Source organism: Cololabis saira, chromosome 22 (genome assembly GCF_033807715.1).
Source record: "Cololabis saira isolate AMF1-May2022 chromosome 22, fColSai1.1, whole genome shotgun sequence".
In the NCBI taxonomy this organism is placed as follows: Eukaryota; Metazoa; Chordata; class Actinopteri; order Beloniformes; family Belonidae; genus Cololabis; species Cololabis saira.
The window spans coordinates 23,602,504-23,626,715 of record NC_084608.1 but is presented as its reverse complement, the minus strand read 5'-3'; the positions used below and the strand labels follow the sequence as shown (position 1 = coordinate 23,626,715).

The following is a 24,212-nucleotide window of genomic DNA, read 5'->3' as shown; positions in this document are numbered from 1 at the left end:
TTAATTGTACTAACAGGCCATTGTGACTGGCAGGTTGGTCAGGAAGCGTCTGAGGATGAAGCTTAGCTAAGCAGCTCGTGCTAACTGTGTATCAGCTAAGCAGACATTTCTGATTTCTACACGAAACATTTGAAACGTTAGGCCCTGCTACAAATGTTTGCCAGCAACGAGGCTCATTCAGCCAAGCCACGGTGGATCATTTCAGGACTCTTCCGAGCAGAAGTGTACACCAAGAAGATATTTGAAAATGGAGGTCCCTCTGCAGCCCCCCTTTGCCAAGACTCGTCTGAAAGAGTAAAAGAGGAGCTAACTCTGACGAAACCACAGGGCACTGCAGAGCTGGACAAGTCGTCCTTGTTTTAACTCTGATATTACTTGTTTCAAATGCTACTTTAACGATGACATCAGATTCAGATTTGAACTGAATGAATATCAGCTGATGCAAGTTCCCAGCATGAGCTAAACCAAGCTAAAGTGGCTAACAGCATTAACTGAACTCAAGTGCTTGAGTCGCAGCAGCCGCCATGGCCTTCAAGTCTGCTTCTTCCACCCATCAGCAGCTTAAAAAGGGCTTCAAAAGCACTCCTCAGAAAAAACATAATTTCTGTCTCAAGGGGTTTTGAACCATATGACATAAAGTGATATTTTCTCACATATGAAACCCTGGCTGTCTTACTCCATGATTCTGATGCCTATATCATTATAAGTGGCATTTTAAGTACATGAAAGAATAATTAGCACATGAAGGGGTTCTCTTTTCTTCTCTGGTATCAATATCTTCACTTACCCAAACGGTTGGACAACAATTAATTTGGACAATCACTTCCTCAAGCTTGCCTTTTATACCTGTACCAAACATCTTGCACATAATTACAACATTCACGGGAAACAGTTGATGGCAGATTGGAGCCGTAATCCGTGACCAGTAATTATATCCAGTAAACTGGTTGTGTGATTGAATTTGATTAGTTAAAAGAAGCTCCTGACGTATTCTCTACTTGTGCCAGATGTCTAATAATCGATGCTACAATCGTTCCAAAGTTATAGCGCTGTAATCTGCAGCCATGCACGTGTGTTTCGCTGCTGCTGCTCAGATGTATGCTTCACTTCAAGAATCAGTCTGATCAGTGGCGCGTATGAAACAAATGTGGCACCGACTTTAACAGATGATGTGGATTCTTAGAGACATCTGCTACGTTTGTTAACATATAGTACATTTAAAGTCTAAGGATTATAAACACAATTTTAAAACACTTTTTTTTTAATATAAATTCTAGAGGTGTATGTAGTGCCAGGTTGCAGATATCTTGAAACTTCACATAGGATCTTCAGATATGCAACCTAGGTGGAATTTTACTCATATTTTCATTTCAGAAGGGATGATATTTCAATGATTTGTCCCCAATATGTTGAATCACATTTGTAGGATTATATCTTCCAAATGTTAAATCTAAAATAGTTCTCGTCTATGGAGGATAAAGACGAGGGTAGAAATAGAACCACATGATGCTGTAGTGACTTGATCCCACAAATATCAGTGTTTTTGGGGTTTTGCATATACACACCACAGAGGAATAAAAAAAAACAAAAGAAAACAATAGGACTGAAATGTTTGTCTTTGCTTACTGAACTCAGTCTGTGCACATTTGTAGCAGAATAAACAAGGGGAATTTGCTGCAAATACAGCTGTACTTGCTAAGAGAGAGAAGAAGAAAAAACAACCAAAGACCCGAACTGATCAAAGCAATTGTCATACATTAGATACACGTGCCCAGGTCATGGCAAGCGCTGTAAACTGTTACAGCCCAATGGCTCCCCGAGTTAAATTATGACTGGGAAGAACAATAAAAACAACCCAGGATCAAATGTTGATGCATCATTCCACAGCCCAGAGCAAAGAGTACAAAGAAGTTCATAAATTGAAGATAAATAAACGCTGCATTCACTCTCCCAACATAAAGTAATAAACATTTCCTGGTAATGTGACCAAGGTTATGTTCATACTGCCAACACAAATCTGATTTTTAATGTATTTAAGCACAACTCAATCTTTGAGCATGACCTTTTACATTATATATTGCAAATGATCAGATGTGATCAATGTAGTCTTGGTGGTGTTCGCTAATCTGCATGGTTGCTATGGTGACATACTAACATAAAATGGATTTAAGCAAACCATAATGGAGGTTGGCAGTCTGGCTTTCCCACTGTTGTAAATGTTTATGGGGAGCTGTGGTGTTTTGTGCGAGTTTAAAAAAAAAAAAAAAAAAACTCCAGAGTTGGAGGAGACTCCTCCTGCACTGCTTTAAAATCGGGCAGCTGTCGCCCTCCCAATGTTAGTACAGCAGGGTGCATGGTCCGGGCAGGTTAACTGTTAGCTAGCAGACATTTTAGGTTAACTAACAGCGGAAAGCTGCAGTTTTACGAAACAGAATTGTTTTGTTGCATAAGTCATTCAGAATGACATGCATCTGTACTTGGACTTGCATTTGAAAACACATCCATGTGTTTGAATCTGACTGCGGGGGGAAAAAAAAAAAAAAAAAAAAAAAATATATATATATATATATATATATATATATATATAAATAAATAAATAAATAAATAAATAAATAAATAAATAAATAAATAAATAAATAAATAAATTAATTAAATTTAAAAAAAAAACACATTTTGGCTCTTCAGACATAGGTTGTATAAAAAACGAATGGAAAGCCCCCTACAATGTCACAAATTAGGTTTTACATTGGTTCCGTCTCAATGTCTTTATTCATCCTCAGTACTGATATTGACAACAAAGCAACATCTAAAAGGCAGTACTGCCAGATCCAACAAGAGAACTGTTTGAGCTCTGATCAAACACCAGCTGGACCCTCAATGAGCTGATAGTTAACAGACACTGCCTTCGAGTCACGGGCCATCACACGCATTCAGGTTGAATCTGTCCATTCACCCTCATTCCTGATGCGACTACTGAAATTTGAAATGAGCACCACTGGAGCTGAAACAACGTCTGGCTTGACTAGTTGACCATGGCCGCGTGGTCCCTGAGTCCCAATGAGGCCGAGCAGGACCCGGATGCAGGAGAGCCAAGGAGGCAGGAGTTCCAGAAAACGTGATTTATTTATTCAAAAAGCCCTATTAGCCCATGCTGACCATGGATGAAGGTGGCTGCTGCCTTCAATTCAATTCATTTGTATAGCGCCAAATCATAACAAAGGTCATCTCATGATGCTTCACAACACGAAAAACAGAGATAAAAGTGATCAGATATAACATATCATAAAATAATGTATAAAAACACAAGCATCAGAAAACATCATCATCGGAGAAACAGAAGAACATCAAAACATCCAAAAAACACATAGGCTAGCTAACTCTAAGCATAGGATTTTTCATAGAGGAAGGTTTTAAGCCTATTCTTAAAGGCAGAGAGTGTGTCTGCCTTTCGGACCAAGACTGGAAGATTATTCCAGAGGTCAGGGGGCCTGAAATTTGAAGGCTCTGCCTCCCATTCTGCTTCTGGAGACTGTAGGAATCACAAGTAATATTGCATTCTGTGAGCGCAGTGATCTAGCAGGATAGTAGGGAACTATGAGTTCTGTGAGGTAGGATGGAGCCTGACCATTCAGGACTTTATAGGTGAGAAGGAGGACTTTAAACTCTATTCTGGCTTTTACAGGGAGCCAGTGTAAGGAGGCTAATATTGGGGTGATATGGTCTTGTTAGCACACGAGCTGCAGCATTCTGAACCAGCTGGAGAGACTTTAGCGTCTTGCTGGTACCGCCTGATAAGAGTTACAGTAATCCAACCTTCTGATTGGCTCAGCTTCTAGGTCCGCTCGCGGGCAGTTTTATCAGTCTGTTAAACAACTAACTATTCAGTCTTTATATGATATTACCTGATGAGGTTCATAAAAGTTCACTCCCTACAATTGATCTGGATGTAAAATCTAGCAACAAAGAGAGAAAAAAAAAACTGAAACAGACTTTAAACAAGTTTATTACTGCTGCAAAATGACACGTAACAGGGGTGTTAATAGAGATTCACTTGCTTTGTGAGCCAGCATCGAGAGGTCAGTCGAACAATTACTACAGCTTCTTCACCTGTTAGTTTGCTTCAGATTAGCGAGCTGGATGGAGCCGCTTCGTTCAGTGTCAAAAAAAAAAAAGAAAATGTATGTGCATATAACCTGGATATGCTGAAAATCTGATATGGGCCAGCAGATTGAACATGGCCCAATATACCGTATTTTCAGAATGGATTGTTTGATTAAAGATATGATGCATTAATACGTTACCCAAAACCACTATACATTTATGCAGTTAAGAGAAAAAGCACAATATTTTCACACAGTTCTGAGGGTAAATGATTTTGTGACTTTCAGCCCTTCTGACTTTCTACTCTTAAAAAAGGAAGCTGATTAACAGTGGTGGTAGGAGGCACATCTCTCTCCCTGCACAGCCTATTCTTTGATGTTGTTGTTTTTGTATGTTGCACCGCCCCATCATTTGAATATCACACACAGGGGGCCCCTGCTTGGCCACTTGCTGCGCCTTTGTTGCCGTGATTAAAGCAGGTGTCGCGCAGGGTTGTGTTTGTTAATGACAGTTTGCATTTAAATAGCTGTCACTCGTCTGTCAAGGGGAGGGGAGGAGCAGGAAATGTTTGTTTCTGGGCCTCCAACGTACTCAGAATGCATCTCTTTTACATAAGCTTAACCTAGCTTTGCAAATGAGCAGGCAAAGTTTTGCAGCAGTGTACCTGTAAAAGACTCTTCTGATGTTGGCAAGTGATGAAAGTCCAAACTTGGAAATCAAAGTGCAAGCTAACCCAGTTGAAATTGTTGACTTGAAAGTATTTGTTTATAGGCTTGTGATCTGTATATATTTTATTCATGCTCATTTCTGTTTCCTACATAGAAAATTCTGAACCTTAGAAAAAACGAGGTCACTGGGTTCAGATAAGAAGACAAATGTTCATATCTGTTTAGTTGTGCAGGCCTCTAACTACAGTAAATGGAAAGAAGAATACATTTCAGACTTTCCTGGGCCTCTAACTGTTTTATGCTGCAGGCACTTTGCCTGACCTGTTCTCCAGGTTACACTTAATCCAGCCCCGAAGTGGCTGGAGTTTCATCAGTCAGTTGCTCTCGGGTTGTTTTAGAGTGTGGATGTGTTTCTTTAACTCTTATTATGCAACTATGTTAAGTTAGGGAAATGTGAATTCTCATTCGACTTAGTTATCATTCTGATTGACATCAGAAACCCAAAGAAAAAAATGCGTTGGCTTGGATTCCAATGCTCTATCGGCTCCACTTTTATACCCACAAATCTACCCAGGGATCTTCATACCGATGGCCGAAATGCAAAGCCTCCGATCTTAGAAATGCTGTATCCTGAGAGAACAAAAATAAAAACGTGTTTACTCGAACAATGATAATCTTTAGGTAACATATAGATGTGATGTGACACTGCTTTTACTCATACTAAAAGGCTGACTAGGTATTAATGAGTTGTAGAGTGGAGGAGGATTTTTCAAGCCATCGATATGGACAAAAAAAAAACACACACACATTCTTACAAGCACACCCATCGGTAATTTAGACCCATCAACCAACATAACATTTATGTTTTTGGACTGTGGAAGGAAACTGGATCACCTTGAGAAAAGCCACATGAGCACAGCGTGAATCTCACTTCTGATGATCGATGTGTCCTGATGTTATGAAACACGGTTCTTTTCCCAAAGAAGGGGAAACTGTTAAAGGCAGCACAAATGAGTTTTTCATCTGAAAATATCCATTTCAATTTCATCAGAATTAATATTTGATTACTTTGAGGAAATGGCATCTGGTCTCACAGTCTCCCGCCCCTACTATCAGTAAGTAACTTGTGTCCCAGTTAAGCCTTGGAACAGCTGTATATCACTTTGCGGCACTAAGTCACAGAACACGAACGACTGAGCTAATTGGCAGAGCTGCGTGAAAATTATGGTAGAGACATTAAGAATCTCCAGAAAGTGATGACAAAAGAATAAACCAGGAATTGACCCAGCAAGAGATGGAACTAGAGGAAAACTTCAGGGTCATAAAAGCAGTTCAACCTCCGTGCCACTAGGGGGACCCTTTCATCTATTTGATGAGGACAGTGGCTATTAACGAACCCTAATAATAATAATAAATAAAGTTCCAAACCTGCAATCTTCTGTTTTGTTTCAATCAAATACTCACAGATCAGCAATGAGCTTTTGTGGTCTGGTGGTTTCAATATCAGTTTTGTATTTTAGTCTTGTTTTCTCCTGTCTTTGTTTTCGTCTTAATTTTAATCTTGTTTCCAATCCCCCTTTTACTTCTGCTGTGATCTGTTTAGCTTGACTTCCTGTTGTATTTTAGTCTTTTTACGATTGCTAACACTCAGGTTATCTGATGGATGGATGGATGTACATACATACACACATGCATATATATATATACACACATGCATATATATATATATATATATATATATATATATATATATATATATATCTCATAGGAAGGGTAGGCAAACAAAGAAGCCCTACACCTGTCCCTAGAGGGGTGTTTGTTGGTATCAGTTGCATGATTCAGTGGAAGAGTGCCCGACAAGGACAGCGAATGACTTATTCATTGGTCAGACCAATAACTGAGGAGTGTGCAACAGCAGTGCATCTAATGGAAAATAACATGTATACCACTGAAAGAAAAAAGATATTTCTTCTTCGAATAAACGCAGTGGAGAAGGAGTTTAGTTGCCAACTTATCACTCAATCAAACATGTGTCACACAGCCGAGCTATGGCATGTCGTAATCCTCTTTTAGCTAAAATGGAGTGAAACATTCCCGTAGGTGACGTTAACGACTGCCGGTGAGTGATAGTGCTGCAACTGGCTGTTTGTGAAAGCGAAAAAGATAAATAAAAAAGGAAAACTTCAATTGAAAACGTAATGTCCACCTAACAAATTAATATCCAGATATCCAAGCATTCACGTCCAGCCCTAAACACATGACGCAACTAGATTTTATGCATCACACTGCATTTGACAGGACAATAGAAAAACGGCTGCATAAAGAAACAAAAGAAACTGTAAAAAATAAAAATCACATTGCAGAGGTATTAACGCTAATCACTGCGTTGGACCCATATGTCAAGAACAATTGTATTGTCCTTGAAATGCAAATTCCTCATTACTACAACCGTCCTCCACTGCTCTGTTTGGTTATTTAGCCCTTGACGGGTCGGCAGCAGCCAGTCATTCATGAGCCACTTTCATCATACTAAAGTTGATAAAACAAAGTCTAACAAGGGGAAAATTGCCTTCTGGATGTAATTAGCCATAATCGTGCTGCTCTTTAGCAACTGGTGGCATTAGCTTACCTTCACTCTTAATCACGTTTTGCTGATAAGCACCCAAGGGTTTCAAATATTTAAATAAAGTTACTGCTACCTCTGAAGTGCATTAGTAGAGCATGAAGTATGTTAAGCAACTAAACAATTGGCCCAGAAATGCCCGTTAGCAGAAATGATGGCACTTTAATGACATTAGCATTGCTGATATAAAAAGGGCTAACTTAGGTTTCTGTGTAGGCTATTTCAGAAAATCTGTGCTTTCTCATGTGTGATAAGCTAACAAGTCAGAATAAATAAAAGAACAAGTAGTTACATATCTTCACTTTCAATCCCTCATCCATTGTTTTAAAAATATGTATCCAGCCTGATTCTAATTCTGTTTTTTAGCACTGGGAAACCAAGTTGCTCATTACACTCGCCTATTGATCGCCTCAGCCTGACAGAAGGGAGATTAGCAGTCAACTTTCAACACCTCAATCAATAATCATCTCCCTAATTGGGTATTAGTAAGAGAAAAGTGGACTTGCTTGTCACACAAACAAACAAAGAGACTAAAATTCAGTGTCTTGGAGCGCAGGTCTGCATTATTATTTATCTGAAGCTTACTTTTGTACCCCTTAATCTTAAATTAGAGGATTGCTCTTGTTAAGGACACAGTGTTTGTTTAACTGTGAAACATAATCCAGAATCGGCAGAATAATACTGCAAATGTAACAGGATGGAGACACATGTTCGCATTCATTTGCAGATTTTCTAATGCCAAACCACGTTTGAGAAAAAAGTACCAGATATTATAGCCACTAGTTTTTAATTAAAAACAGCAGCTTAAGTAGCCTAAATGAAAAATTACCCATCTGTAGGTGTTAAAATGAAAGATGAAGCAGGGCTGGGTATTAAGAACCTCACGATTCGATTCGATTTCGATTCTTTAGGTTTCGATTCGATATTGATTTAAATGCTTCGATATCGATTCAGTAAGACGTAGAAATACACAAATACCTGTCGGCAATTTTTCATTATTTTTATTTTCATGCCTATAACACGTGGCATTGTTACTTCACATATAAATGAACTGAGCAATTAAAATTAGCAACACCATAATGGCTCACTTGTGCATTTGTACTGTAGTACAAAAGTTAAAATAAAAAAAAACATGACAGTTCTGTGTCAACATGATCCGCAGGTTTGTCATGTTGCTGTTGTATTTTAGTTCTGCCTGGCACAACTTAAGCTGCTTTCACATAAAGCGCAGTTTGCGCCGCGCCCCCCACCGGGTAGGGCGCAGAGTCAGCCGAGATGTCGTCAAAGCGCAGGAAAGTGCAGCGCAAGCGCCGCGGCAGGCGCCCTCTCGCGCACCGCTGAGCTCGGCAGCCGAGCGGTCCGCTCTTGCACCGTGGCAGCACATACACAATGAATGGGATCGCCGGCAGAAGTCGCCGCATTGCACCCTCTATGTGAAAGGGGCTTTACACACCACCCTACTTTTGTCCGTTTCTCATGTTCCTTCTTTAAATGGGAATTCAAAATGAGTCCAAACGTCTTATCTGAAAGATTTTCCACTTGCCAGTGTCGCCATTTTATTGTTGTTTGGTCGCGTACAGCCACCGTCCACAAAATGCGAATCATAAGAAAATGTTGCGCACGGCCAGGCCAGGAGGTGAATCGATTCAGAGGCTTTGCTTAATCGATATTGAATTAGGGCGCGGATAATTGCGATGCATCGATTTTTCAATATTTTTACCTACCCCTAATATATATATACATATATATATACATACACACATACACACACACACACACACACACACACACACACACACACAGTCCAAAAAATAAAAATCTACTTTCCAGTTTCCAATGCAATTGAATGTCTTTTGGCTTCAGCACTGCTGCACCGGCACCGATTTTGGTGGAATATTTAACGGGTTTTCAGCGCTTTTTAAGTGAGTAAACAGAATGAGAGCACCTGTGAGCACCTGCTTTCAAATGTCCATGGTGGTCACTGGTCATACCCCTACTTGTATGGTCATAAACTATCATCGAGAAGAAAATATAAATAAATGAGCTATCATTTTTATATTTTTTAATTGTGGTAGCACGTTTTTTTTTTAATTGTCCAGTTTATATTTCTAATTTTACCCAAATATATGTAACAATAAACGATTCCTTCTCATCACTGCAGCATCGTCATCCATCCAGTCTACCAACAGCCCCGACGTGCCAGGAGAGTCAGATCTCACTCCCCCACCTCCACATCAGGAATCATGGAGACAGCCAAACAAAACTTCACCCGGCAGCTCTGCACAGCATGTTCATGGAGCAGGCAGCACAAGATAATGCCACCCTGTCAACAATTTGTGATGTGCTGAAAGAAGCAGTCGCCTGTTTTAAGAGGGCTATAGTAGCTTCAGAGGCAGCAGAGCGCCATGCTCATACTTTAGAACTGATAGCTGGAGATCGGCTGCCTAACCCCCTATCACCTCCTGTACACAGTCCCTACGTTCACGAGCATCACCACCATCCACGTCCTCCTTCTTCAATCCCCTACCAACACTCCCAGCAGTAGCATCCCTTTTCCTACCAACACTACCAGCAGCAGCTCCCTTCAGCCTCTAACTGGCCATTCCCACGTACACAACACATCCCATCATTTATAAGTCATGTTATTTTACTATCGTCAGTGTTATTGCTCTTTACATGTTCTTATTGTTATTGACACGTTGCACTAGTTTTTTGTTTCTTTTCTCTAAGATATTTTTAGATATTATTAGATATTAGATATTTGAAAATGTTGGTATCATGTTCATCGTGTTTTTTTGTTTTCTTTTTCGGGGGGAGGGGGGGTTCCGAGTATGAACCTTTTGTAAGTAATTACGTTAAAGTTCATGTATTTATATTTTATCAGACAGGTAATTCTCTAAAACTTTCAGTAAAGGTTTTAAAATACACCTTAATGTGTTGCATTACTGTTCAGTCGGTACGCATTGTTTACAAAGTTTCTGTGAAATTGTCACCTTGACCATAATCCTGAGAGGGCTATGGGTACGTGTATCCCTGGTTTGGGGATTGTGTGGGGAAACTAATGACCTGTGACCAGATGCTGGGCAAGCGCTTCTCTAATTACAAGCGCTCTTGGGTCTGCTTGATCCCGGGGGCATGCTTGGGGCTGTGGAGCATGGCGCTCTGTAGGATGTAATGCCACAGGTGGTAGCCGCTGTCTCTTCTCCTCACATGTGTTGTGTAGAACACAGCATGCGGCCACTGACATTGGCATTAAGTGGAAATCTATGTCAGACTATTTAGGCAGAACATGCCATCTCGCCTCCAGGTGTCACAAGGCATGCTCAACTTTCATGCAGATGGCACCCAAATGTTGATTAAATGTCTCTTGTGTTCCTGTCAACCTGGGACCCCCCGCCTCATGAGTTAGGGAAGAAGGGGATAAGCAGGGTCACCAGTAGGGAGTCTGGAATTTGGACTCGCTCCACTTCTTTAGTTGCTTGTGGGTGTTTAGCTGGATATCTGAAATTAGAGCAAATCCTAGCAGTGTCAAATAACATCTAAAATTGCAAGCCAAAAACACACTAAGGTATAAAAGAAATTGAGATGTGAGAAACATTTTTCAACTGGCTAATTTTTTTTTCATTTGTGTTTGTGTAAATATTTCATGCAAAATATACTCTGGTACTTTTACTTAGCTAGTACGTATTAATCGATCGTCAATAATGGCCTGCAGGACAATGGATGTCCGACCCTCCCTTTTCAAGTGGTCTTGGTAGCCAATAACCCGGGACATGTACAAGTTTGTGAGACCCGCCGATTGCACTGTACACCTGGGGTAGTATATGTGTCTTATAATTACTTTGTGCAACCTCCATGGCCTTGTCCACACTTGGGAACCTGTTGTACTCAGCGCAGGTAGCCAGTGTGTTGAGGGGTAATGTCCACTCGTTTCTGAGTGGGAACAACCTCCTCGGTTCCTGAAATCCAGAAATTCCTCACAGAAATTCCTGATTCGCTCCTGCCACCACACATAAGTATAGAATATAGAAGAATAAGAATTTTATAGATCTTGTTCAATCTCAAGATCTTCCTCTGCTTTGTTTGCGGGAAAGGTCTCCACCAGCGATTTTACTGCTGAAATGCTCGTCTGATTTATGTCTGACTTGGCAATAAAGCTTTTTCTGATTCTGATTCTGATTTCAGATTCTGATTCTAGGAGTCATACTAGTCTCACGTGACAAAATTTCAGGGGAATTACGCTTATTCGAAAAACCTTGTTCAACAGAAACACTGACCTCCTGCAGCACTACCATTATGTGATCCTTCCACGCGCTACGTCCAGAGAAGCCCCACCCTGTCTGGTGAAAAGAAGCGGCCTGCTCACTCCTCAGGTTAAGGAGGAGACCTGAGCTCAGCGCAGGCCCCTCCTGGGGTTGGTAGAGGGAGCAATGTCTACTTAGGTAGGAGCACTGGGTGATAAAATGGGGGAAAAAAATCAGGAGAAAAAAAAGGAGAAAAAAAAAAGAAATGCAACTTAAAAAGCCCCAAGCGTCAGCCTGCTAATTTGTGGTTGGGGCCAATGCAGAACTAAGATTTGTTGCAGTTCCACGACTGTCTGCTGGAGACTGGCTCCAAAAGCAAGACAATTTTCATTGACTCCCAAAAACATTTGGGGCTCAATCTTTAGATTTTCATGTCCATGACAACTCTGAGGAGGGGGTGAAATTATATAAATCCTCTTGGCATTGTACAAAATAAAGCAATAAGCAATGTTTCATGTAAGCACTTTTTGCTGCATTCTATGCATGAAGGGTGCTCTATAAATAAAGTTTGATTTGATTTGATTTGATAAATGTATTTCTAATGTGATTGACTGACAGCTGGCTCAGCCCATGGCTAGCACTTAACCATTTCTCATCCATAATCATAATGCCACCGCACATAACAAAGCAACCAGCAATTTGCACTCACCCAGCGTCAGCTACATGTGACAATTTTTGATTTCACCTTCAAGTCAACATGTTAAACTCTAAACCTTTCTCAGCATCTCTTGAGATATTTCAGCTGGGATCTGCTAAAGGAGCTGTTAGCCAACACTAACTTTCATTCACATGGTGGGCGTGTTCCTGTCAGCTTGTCGGGCAACGTGGCTGTTTCCTGTACGAAGAAAAAGAGGCTTCAAAACTGCTTTTCATAGTGGAATTACAAGATTTGCTGGACCCTCCCCGCTCAATAGTTCTTCAGCTCAGTATTGTCAGTGGATCTTTATACCCCCATGTAGTCAGAAGCGGCATTGCAACATCAGTTGCTTTCTACACAATTTTTTATGAAATAATATATTTTCAACGGAAGTTGCAACCAAGCTGTGCTTCTCTGACAGAAACTAAAACTATTGAGCAGTCATTGCATTATTTTGGTGCACATGGCATTTAAATGCAATTGATTTGTCACAGTCACTGTGAATGCCACACGCCACAAACACATTCTTTCTCTTCTCTGCCTCCTTACGTTACCATCTGGCTTCCTCCAATCAACAAAGATTTGAGGAAATCACAGGGCTCCTTCCTCTATGAATAAAATTGAAACAAATGCCCATTTGAAACCAAGAGTGTCTGCTTAATTCACAGAAAATGTGAGTCGAAGCTACTTTTGGAGGCAAAGACACTCAATGCATGCCCCATTCATAACCGCTAATGATGTAGCTTGTGTTAAATGAGAAGAAAGCAACGCAGCAGAGAATTTAAAGCGATAAAAACAGAAAAACAATGATGAGAATATATTATTGGATGAAAAATAAGCATTCCGTCTTAAAACTATGAGCTCTGAGCTCATTGTGGGCAGAGTATCATTTTTCTCCAAAGCTTTCAGTACACTGCCGGTAGAAAGAATTGAAATTAATGATATTTTCATTTCAATATTTAATCCTTCCTCATCAAATATTGTTGATTGGTCAAGAGCCATTTGCTTCACATTTTCAAACATTATATACCCCCTTTGCAACGTTTTCCAATATAAATTAAAGTGATCTTTGTTATTATCCTGCAAAGTGAGGACTTACTGTATCAAAACTGACAGTTTGTTTATTGATGGGCTTTTCAAGGAATAAAACAGGATTTATTCTTTTTATGCACTGTTATTTTTAAAAATCTTCTGACATGTTTTACATTGGGGCAGCACGGTGGCTGAGTGGTCAGCACTGTTGCCTCACAGCAAGAAGGTCCCCGGTTCGACTCCCAGCTCCGGCAGGGGCCTTTCTGTGTGGAGTTTGCATGTTCTCCCCGTGCTTGCGTGGGTTCTCTCCGGGTACTCCGGCTTCCTCCCACAGTCCAAAAACATGCACGCTAGGTTAATTGGTGATTCTAAATTGCCCGTAGGTGTGAACGTGAGCGTGAGTGTGGTTGTGAGCATGGTTTGTGTGTTTATATGTGGCCCTGTGATGGACTGGTGACCAGGGTGTAACCCCTGCCTCTCACCTGAAATGAGCTGGGATAGGCTCCAGCAGACCCCCGTGACCCCGCAAGGGATAAAAGCGGGTATTTAATATGGTAAGAACATGGCAAGTGTGAGAGTAGGGCTGGTGAGGGCCAGCTGAAATGCAATTCAGTGTCTTTGTGAAAGGTATAATGCTATAAGTAGTTCTGACTAAATATTCATATGTTATGAGCTAAGAGCGGTTTTATTTGTAGCCAGTAACGTGCATTTAAAGTAAAGACACTATAGTGCTTTGGTTGGTAGTAGATGTTTTTAATGACCTCAGTTCATTGAGGTTTTTAGGGGCACTTTGTTTACGTCAAGCTGTCTTAAGGTGTCACCACAGCATTTTAAATAGGTTGAGGTTGGACTTTGACAAGGTATTTCCAAAAACTTTTATTTTTTAACAGTATAGATTTGCTGGTGTGATTAGGATCATTACAGAATAATATTGAATTTTCCTGGTGCATGACCATGTTTGGGACAGAATTTATCTGCCGGACAGATGTCCTCACATTTGCCTCTAGAATACTGTTATACTGAGGAGTTCATGGTCAACCGAATGACTAAAAAGTGCTTTAGTCCTGAAACTGCAAACCGGCCCAGAGCATCACCCCTCCACTGTCGTGCTTGACAGTATGAGGTTTTACTGCTGAAATGCTGTTTGGCTTTTGCCACCTCCAGTCTCATCTGTCCATCTGGCTGTCACAGTTCTGGGTTTAAGTCACAGCTTTTACATGGTTTTTGTATTTACATCCTGTTTTATTTTGAAATCCCATGTCCTTGTGTTTTAGTTTTATATTGACTTCCCTTGTTCCCACACAGCAAAAAAACCAGGGTTTACGGCTGTGTATACCCCCGGTATTCCAGGTGCTAGCACGGGAATTTATGTAAGGTAAACCAGCCGAAAACTAAAAATTTCCCCGGTCCGGAAACACCCGTATTGTACTGGGACCTCCTGCTGTGTTTGGAGTAGCCAGCTCAGCAGGGTGCCATGCTGGCTATTGTCACACAAAGGTGGGACATTCCAGACTTGAGGGGGGCGGGGGGGGGGAACTTCACCCCCCCCAAGCCTCACCCCCCCCACACCTCCAAGTCCCACCCCCCCAACCTCCCCCAACCCTCACCCCCCCAACCCTCACCCCCCAACCTCCCCCAACCCCCACCCCCCCTACCCTCACTCCCCAACCCCCCCAAGCCCCAACCCCCCCCAAGCCCCATCCCCCCAACCCCCCCAAGCACAGCAACCTCTACTGGTGCAAAAGAAAATTGCACCCGAGAGGATTACTGCAAGCTACCTGCAGTTTACCAGGCTACAAATACATGCACATTTCAGAAATCAAATAAGCAACCACCTCAGTACAAGTAAATGTATTTATTGCAGAAAATTAAAACACAGTATTCCAAAAAGTTCAGTGTGTGTCCACATGAAAAAAACAAAAAAGGCACTTTTAAAAGCAAATCTCCGACAAAGAGATCAAAACTTAGTCCAGTCAGTGAGCACTTCTCTCTCTTGCAGTTTTTTTTTTTTTTACAGTTTGATCTGAATGGCCCCTGCTCCTCTACCAAACAGGTCAACTTAAGAGTTTAACAGAGCTAAAAACGAGCCATTGTCTCCCAGTGGCGCCGCCCGTTGCGTGGCACCGCTCTGCCCCAGTGACTGTCGCTGCACATGTAGGTATAGGGCTGAATTCTGCTTGTCTTTCCTCTGCTGAAGCACCTGGCACAAAGCAGAAGCCTCGTGTCTTTGGGGTGGAGGTGAAACTATCCACACCGCCCGTCCATCTACGACGCCATCTTCTTCTTCGGACATCAGGTCATCAGGTCACATTTCAGCGGGAGTCTGTACACATCTAGCCCTGGAGGCCAGCAACTGCAAAATATAGAGTAGCAATTAAAATGTGTATAATTTTTTACCAATATTCAATTAACACTAAATTAAAAACATCTCAGTTCCATATACTGTAACTCACTAACCCAAATATTGCTGTAACTCACCCTTGTTTTCCGTTGTCTAGTCTTCATTGCATTGTTAAATTTCTTTTTCTGGGGAGCATTTTCTGGCTGATCGAGACGATGGCTCCTTTTCAAAGACTCAAAATAAGTCTTGCAAGCAGCTAAAGCACAAGCAAAAATACAATTAGAATTTAATTAGTTTCAATATCTATTCAAAGCAATTCTAAAAGAACAAGGATGGATGTGCCTTTCTTTTTACCTGTTATCACGTCGCTGTCTGTGTCAGGAAAAGCAATGCCGACCTGCTCCAACATGTATGTCGTAACTGCAAGGTTATATGGAGAATTGATACTGTTGGGAAAGAGAGGAGCCATGTTAGTTGATTAAAAACAAACTCAAACCCCAAAGAAACCTTTTATTTATTTTTGTGTGGAGAAAATAGATCTAGATCACACGTGACTACACTGAGCACACGTGACACGTTACTAAGAATACTATAGAAATATTGATTTAATATAAATACCATGTCATAGCTATCTGTTTCTGGTTATTTTCATATAAAAGTACGTTTTTCAATGTTTATAATTATTCACAAGTATGCAGTGTCATAACTACATCTCTGACGTTGATAAAAAACCAAACTGTTTGAAAATCTGTTGAGAATTGAGCAAGTTAAGGTTGTTTAAGCAGTACATGCACCATTAAACACAATGTTAGAGTGAGCGAGCTCTCCTGTGGCAAGATGGCCGACGTGTGACGACGTCGCTCTGCATTGGCAGCAGCGCGGACGAGTCATCTAGCCTTTAATAAAGTCCATAGACATATATAAAGTTGATATATGTCTATGGTCCGACCCATCACTACTAAATCAGTTTGGTTTTTCAACAATTTCTTTCCTAATGCCGTTTATTCTTTTATTTTTTATTTTGCTGTGGTAAATTACAGTGATTACAAACAAAAAACATATATTTACCTTTGTTTTGGATCCAGCTTCATAGCGTTGTTTTCAGAATTGTGTAAACGTCTTACAGCCTCCTGTATAGATTAATAATACAAAGTTAGTGTGATTCTAAAAGTATTTAAGCATTATTACCTCATGTGGACATGCAGTTAAATGTAAAAGGAATTGTGCACAGTCCTTAGTCATAAGCAAACTTACTTACAGCAACACGTGTGTTCTTTGCTCTTTTAATCCGTTTTGCGGGTGTGGAATCGGAGCTGAAAGTTTCAACACGATCAGAGCTTAAGTTCTTCACTTCCTCGTCCAGTAGCTCAAATCTGCCGTCGATGTCCTGTAGTCTGCGCTCTATCTTTTCAAATCTGCTGTCTACTTTTTCTTCGAATTTCGATATTTGTCGCGACAAAGAATTTAAAGCATTAACAACAACAGATACACCTGAACCGGGACTTTCTCATGGGGAAGAAGATGGAGTTGACCGTCCTTGTCGCTCTACTGCAGGTCTGGTCGGAGTAACATCTGCTTCAGGTTGATTTGGATAAAAGCACAAGGACCGTTTATGCGACATGTTTTACAACAACGCAGCAGTATCTCCTCAAAAGCAAAAAAAGTTCTACCGGGCGGGAGCAAAACAAACAGTAACTGACTAGGACAAACTTTAAAGACCCCCGCAACTCTCAACGCTTTGAGACAGGAACCAATCACATTGCTGAATCAATTCTTAGCCACGCCTCCGCAATAACATGCGCTGTGATTGGTCTGTCAGGAGTGTAACAGTAAAAAGTGGGGTCAGTAAACTCCCGATTACAGCTCAGAAATGGCCGTATTTCACAGTAAACTTCTTTCACCAGTAAATTCCCAATAACAAAAAACAACATTTAGTTGAACAATGAACTAAACATAGCCTGCTCAAACTAAGCAGTCAGACTTTGTGTGGTATCCCTGAACAGCAAATGTAGCTTTCTGGTAAAAATGTGATTGTGTTGCAAAAGTGTTTTTGTAGAAAGAACACTGAAGTAAATGAGGTCAAGTTTGTGATCTGTTCATGATGGTCTACACATTCCAGTGATAGGCCCAAATCTCCATTTGCTATTCATGTGGGCCAATTGGGCATAAACAGGTTGGGGGAGTTTGAATGGTAACTCACAGAAGTGTTGATGGCCGTTTGATGGCTCTCGATGGCTGCATTTTTTGAACAAAGGCCTAACGGTCCCCTGCTGTTCCTCTACCCGTGGCAAAAAAGTGGGGTCAGTAAACTCCCGATTACAGCCCAGAAATGGCCGTATTTCACAGTAAACTTCTTTCACCAGTAAATTCCCAATAACATCTACATACACCCAGCAAACACGAACATTACCGGTTAAATGCTATGTCAGCATATTCCCATAAACTCATCTTTTCGTGCTGTGCCATCTGCCCTGATCATCTGCACCTGTGTCTCATCAACCCTTCTGTGTTTATCTTCTCTTGTCTTCCCCTTGCCCCTGACAGATCCGTACTGTTCTTACCACCATATTTCCTATCATGTCTTTTGGCAAGTTTAGGCTCTTGTCTTTTTAGTATCCTGTTCAGCTGTGCTTTGTGGTTACAATAAACCATGTTTTTGGAAATGCATCTGGGTTCGACTCATCCAAACCCTGACCCTGGCCTGGCTTCAGAAGGCTTGCAGTCTGTTCAGTTGGCATTTTTGAAACATCAGTCATACTTCCTATCCCTTTTGCAAACAGAAGGAAATTTCTCCAAACAGCTAGAAACTTCTTGTAATTTCGCTGTTATGGAATTTAATGTTAAATATCTGTGTTGTAGCTTTTTAATCTTTCTTATTTTTTGTATTTCTCTGAGCATTGCCTTTTCTGACCTTGGGGGAAAATGATTAGGACATTCATTCCTGGAAGGAATGGCAACTATCTTGAAGAAATACTCTTCATCACTGTAGAACTCTGTTTTATTTGGAAATTGTTTGACAACCACTTCAAAATTGCTGTGCATCAACAATCGCTTCTCTCTAAGCCACTCCTTATGTCTCTCTGTGTCAACGCACAGCTGAAAGCTCAAGACCGCAAACAACCAAAACATACAAACCCGCTAATGACCAATTAATCACGGGCCAATCTTAAAGTCTATGGGAACAGTAAGGGGGTACTTAGTTTTGCTTGTTTGTTTTTTTTTTATTTATACACTACCGTTCAAAAGTTTGGGGTCACCCAAACAATTTTGTGTTTTCCATGAAAAGTCACACTTATTCACCACCATACGTTGTGAAATGAATAAAAAATAGAGTCAAGACATTTACAAGGTTAGAAATAATGATTTGTATTTGAAATAAGATTTTTTTTACATCAAACTTTGCTTTCGTCAAAGAATCCTCCATTTGCAGCAATTACAGCATTACACACCTTTGGAATTCTAGCTGTTAATTTGTTGAGGTAATCTGGGGAAATTGCACCCCACGCTTCCAGAAGCAGCTCCCACAAATTGGATTGGTTGGATGGGCACTTCTTGCGTACCATACGGTCAAGCTGCTCCCACAACAGCTCAATGGGGTTCAGATCTGGTGACTGCGCTGGCCACTCCATTACCGAAAGAATACCAGCTGCTTCTGCTCTAAATAGTTCTTGCACAATTTGGAGGTGTGTTTAGGGTCATTGTCCTGTTGTAGGATGAAATTGGCTCCAATAAAGCGCTGTCCACTGGGTATGGCATGGAGTTGCAAAATGGAGTGATAGCCTTCCTTATTCAGAATCCCTTTTACCTTGTACAAATCTCCCACTTTACCAGCACCAAAGCAACCCCAGACCATCACATTACCTCCACTATGCTTAACAGATGGCGTCAGGCATTCTTCCAGCATCTTTTCATTTGTTCTGCGTCTCACAAACGTTCTTCTTTGTGATCCAAACACCTCAAACTTGGATTCATCTGTCCACAACACTTTTTTCCAGTCTACCTCTGTCCAATGTCTGTGTTCTTTTGCCCATCTTAATCTTTTTCTTTTATTGGCCAGTCTCAGATATGGCTTTTTCTTTGCCACTCTGCCCTGAAGCCCTGAATCCCGCAGCCGCCTCTTCAGTGTAGATGTTGACACTGGTGTTTTGCGGGTACTATTTAATGAAGATGCCAGTTGGGGACCTGTGAGGCGTCTGTTTCTCAAACTAGAGACTCTAATGTACTTATTTTCTTGCTCAGTTGTGCAACATGGCCCCCCAATTTTTTTTTCTACTCTGGTTAGAGCTTGTTTGTGCTGTCCTCACCAGAGTAGTACACACCGTTGTAGGAAATCTTCAATTTCTTAGCAATTTCTTGCATGGAATAGCCTTCATTTCTAAGAACAAGAATAGACTGTCGAGTTTCAGATGAAAGTTCTCTTTTTCTGGCGAATTTTGAGCGTTTAATTGACCCCACAAATGTGATGCTCCAGATTTCAATGTGACCCCAAACTTTTGAACGGTAGTGTATGTATGGTTTCATTTTTGATAAATAATAAGACAATGAAAAAATTGTGATGTTCATCTGAGGTTATTTGTTTATTTGTGTGTAATAAAAGAAATAAAAATCATTGTGCCATATAGTTGGCCCCTGGTATTTGGCAAAGGATTAAAAGAGTGTTGACTTCTGCACTTCATTGCATTACCACAGTCTAGTTTCGTTGAACAAAAATGTTCCATCTTTGATCCTGCATTGCGGCCTCACCTCGATCAGTGTATCAAGAAAACCAGGGGCTCCTCACACTTAGCAGGTCCATGTCTGTGTGCAGCAAGAATGATGTTTAATATCCAAATGTTAATTTTTCCCTACTAAATCTGTCTAGTGAGAGTACCTGGACAATAAATACCTTGTAATACTTTTTAGTTGGATATCACAGGTAAACCCACATGCAGAAAGATAGACGAAACAAATAGGTCCACGTATGTTTATTACTTGTACTAATATAAATGTTTCTAATAATGAGCTTGGGGTGTAGGAAGTCCAACCACAACAACAAAAAAATCCTTCAGAGTTGTCATGGACATGAAAATCAAAAAATACAAACCAATCAACCAATGGGCCGACTGAAAATTACCAAGGTGTTCAGAAAAAGAAAGGGAGGCAAGACTAAGTAAATTCACACGGGGAAAAAAGATTGGAATAAATGAAAAACAAGGGATTAAAGCTAAATAAGTTAGAGAGCACAAATTCTAAACAAAAAGAGCAAAGGACTGAACCAAAACTGCAGACCGTAGCGGTCACACCAAAGAATGTGGATTAATCATTAAGCTATGTAGAAAAAGTCATGTTTGTATGTGTCCATTAATCAGTCGCTTGTTGTGCAAACAAACTGCCATTTAGATACTTGGATCCTTGTACAAACCTTATTCACTGCTGCTTGGGTTTGTCATTTCTTTTTATGTGTTCAAAAGCAGCACAAACTATCATTTTCTGCTGCAGCAGTCTGTAATCACTGATTCAGAGCCTTTTGCTTGTTTTCTTGCATCTCCTGTTACTGCGTTACTGTATTCAATTTATCTCAAATGAACTCTGCAGAATTTTTAGTTTATCTTAAGGCTAAAGCGTGGGTCTTGACCAGACGCAGCGGGGGGACAGTGATAAGGACTAGCGGTCCATGCCTTGAGCAAGTCTTGACAGTAGGGGAGCTGCGGCACCCCATCCCCTCTACCAGTTCATCCAGCTCCCTGAGGACTGCTGGTAAACACTGCACACCAACCCTGAGGCCAATTAGCCCACAAGATCAGTCTGGTGAGAGCCCTGCCGGAAAGGGGAGGGGGACTTAATTCAAAGCGCAGGCTCTGCGAGAGTTCAGCAATCCTAATGGCTAAAAGAGCTTAGGTCCTGGGGGAACGGTTCAGGCTTTCAAGAAACAGAGAGGAGTTTTATTGTTTGCAAAAAAGTGCTGAAATGATGCTCTGTGGTGATTTTCTCATGACCATTTGGTGTTACAATATGAAAAATATCATGTAAAAAGAGGTATCTGCAGAGGCTTCCGGTCCATGGCCTCTACGAGCAGATCCACCCACAAACTGAGTATCTCTCCACCAACCAACATGTTTTTTGTTGGGGTTTTTTTCCCTAAAAATTTGGACAAAGATTTGTACTTTTTCTTCTTTTTTTCCTCTCTTTCTTTTGCAATCACAATACAGTAAACAAAAGCTAAACTAGAACTAACCTTGGAGCCTGTGAGACAAACATTGTTAATTAGCAGAATCGCACAGGTAACAGTTGCATGGTGCAGAATGAAATGATCTATTTGGGGCTGCTCTTGTTGACTCTCCACTTGACCCCTGCCCCGAGCAACCTCTCGGTACTTGCCGTGTTTAGGATTCAAGGTTTTCATTAAAGGCTACAACCTGCTTCAGCCTAAACACCAGAGAAAAACAAAAAAAAAGTCTCAAAATAAAAAGGTCCAAAACAAGATAATAGCGCCACTTTTCGGAGAAAATGACGCCATTAAATCTCCAGAAGTCGTCCAAAGTGCGTCGTAAGACTGGACCGTGGTTTGCTTGATTCTTCAGTTTTGGATCAAAGTCACTTATTTTGGTGTTTTCACTCCACTTGCTTTGGTCCACACAACCAAGAGTGATTGGTGTGTTCACACCCGCCAAATTTACTGCACCAAGCAGGAAAACCATCCCATGTTTGATTTAAGTGGATTAAAGTCTGGCGGGGTGAAGCCACCATGAATCACCATGGTGACTGATGGATACCACTTCTGATGTTTTGGATGTAGACATATCTTGCTGGTTTTGAAAAAAATGTGAGTATTCAAACTTGGGGCAATAACAAAATCTTCTTTACTGGAAACTGGAAAATTTACCGGCCCATGAATCATTGACTGTAAACCCCTCTGACACACATGGGGTGAACAACATTCCAGCATAGCAGTCATCAGCGTTGGACCTCTGATGCTGCTCTCGTTACATTGGAGCAGTCCCTGCAGCAAGGATCCAAACTCTTTTGGAAAGATTTCCCAGTCTCCAGCAGACACTGCCTACGTCCACTGTCTCAGAATGAGACGTTTAACTAACAGTTAGGGATGTCAGGACTGGATGGTTATTTACTTTTGGCCAAAGGTTATTAATGCACATTTCAATTCTACAGCTGTGTTGTTTGCATGCTGTGAAGATGTATGTTTTCTCGTCCTTCTTCTTTTTAAACCCTCTGTGCATTAATGGCTCCCCATACTGGAATACAGCTCTGTTTCTCTAAATCAGTGGGAATGAAGTGATGTCTCTGTTGCACAGTGGCTCTGAAAACTTCATCTATTGATGTGTGCTGGTAAACAACAAATGGACTGAGAATAAATACTGGTAGTTAAATAATGGTAGTTAACAATCGATTGGAGGGTTGGAAGTGTACCAGAGGCATACTGTATGTATGATATGGGTGTGTGTTTTTGTTTTTGAGTAACAGCTATAGTCATAGCTGTCAAGTTTTGGATTCAAGTGAAACATTTACATTTTCTTTTAATTTGTCATTTTCACTCATGTGGCTTTCTGCCCCATCCTGCTCCTCTATAGGAAAGTAAATTTGGTTTCCCATTTTTAGAGATATTTACACCAAGTCTTTGCTTTTTTGGCAGAAATGCCTCCTTTCTCGTTACATCCATCCATCTCTGATTTGTTGTTCCGAGTTTGCTACCGTTGTCGCCACTAACCTCGCGAGAACTGCCACCCAGGCTACAGCAGGGGGCAGTTCTCACGAGGTTAGTAACAATTCAGTTTGCGGTTTAAAAATTATCATATTATAAAACTGAAAATTTAGCGGAAAATACTAATGCGGGAGGAAGGTAGGAAAGAGGAGTAAAATACGGTAATTTCCGAGCCAAAACGGGAGACTTGACAGGTATGGTTATAGTGCCGTCTGTGTTAAGTGTATAACTGTCATCATCTTGGTCACTTTTTTGTGAAGTTATAATGTGAGATATTAATGCAGATTTTATTTTAAGATTATATGACTTGTTGAGTTTTTAGCTGTGCTAACAGATCAGTGTGACTGGATCTGGGTTGGCCTGGGAGGGTCCAGGTTGGGCCTTCTGATGGTCACTGACCAGCTAGCTTGCCTTTGGCCAGTGGCGGAGCTGGCAGCCAGGAGTGGCGCTGAGGGTGTGAAAGCTGCCGACTAGCTGAAGATCAAATGCCACTGCTGTCTACTGCTATGACCAAACCCCCGAGCCACACTGAGACTAGCCTTGGTCTTTTGGCTAGTTGATGGAAACGGGAGCTCCAGCAAAGCCAAGCTCGTGCTCATTTCAGCTACCAGAGTGACATCTGGAATTATGCCAACTGGAGATATTCAAACAGGACTAATTGTCAAAATTGGCATTTTGGATTTGCATGAGCTAAAATCACCAATTTGTAGTAGCTGGGGTAGGGTGGGCCTCTTCCAACTGGAGTTGGGCAGTCAACACCTCCCAACATGATATTGGTGATTAGGGGTGGGACGATACAGGTAACTCACG

The 24,212-nt window shown here is 41.1% G+C and overlaps 1 long non-coding RNA gene across 1 annotated transcript; it reads right to left on the bottom strand.

Annotated features, from left to right (window-relative positions):
* Window positions 1-16,139: 16,139 nt before the first annotated feature.
* Window positions 16,140-17,323, bottom strand: LOC133423558 (uncharacterized). Its single transcript, XR_009770820.1, has 3 exons — window positions 16,965-17,323; window positions 16,775-16,836; window positions 16,140-16,152 (listed from the first exon to the last, which is right to left on the bottom strand). It is a non-coding gene; the product is annotated as an uncharacterized LOC133423558 (long non-coding RNA).
* Between the last annotated feature and the right edge of the window lie 6,889 nt (window positions 17,324-24,212).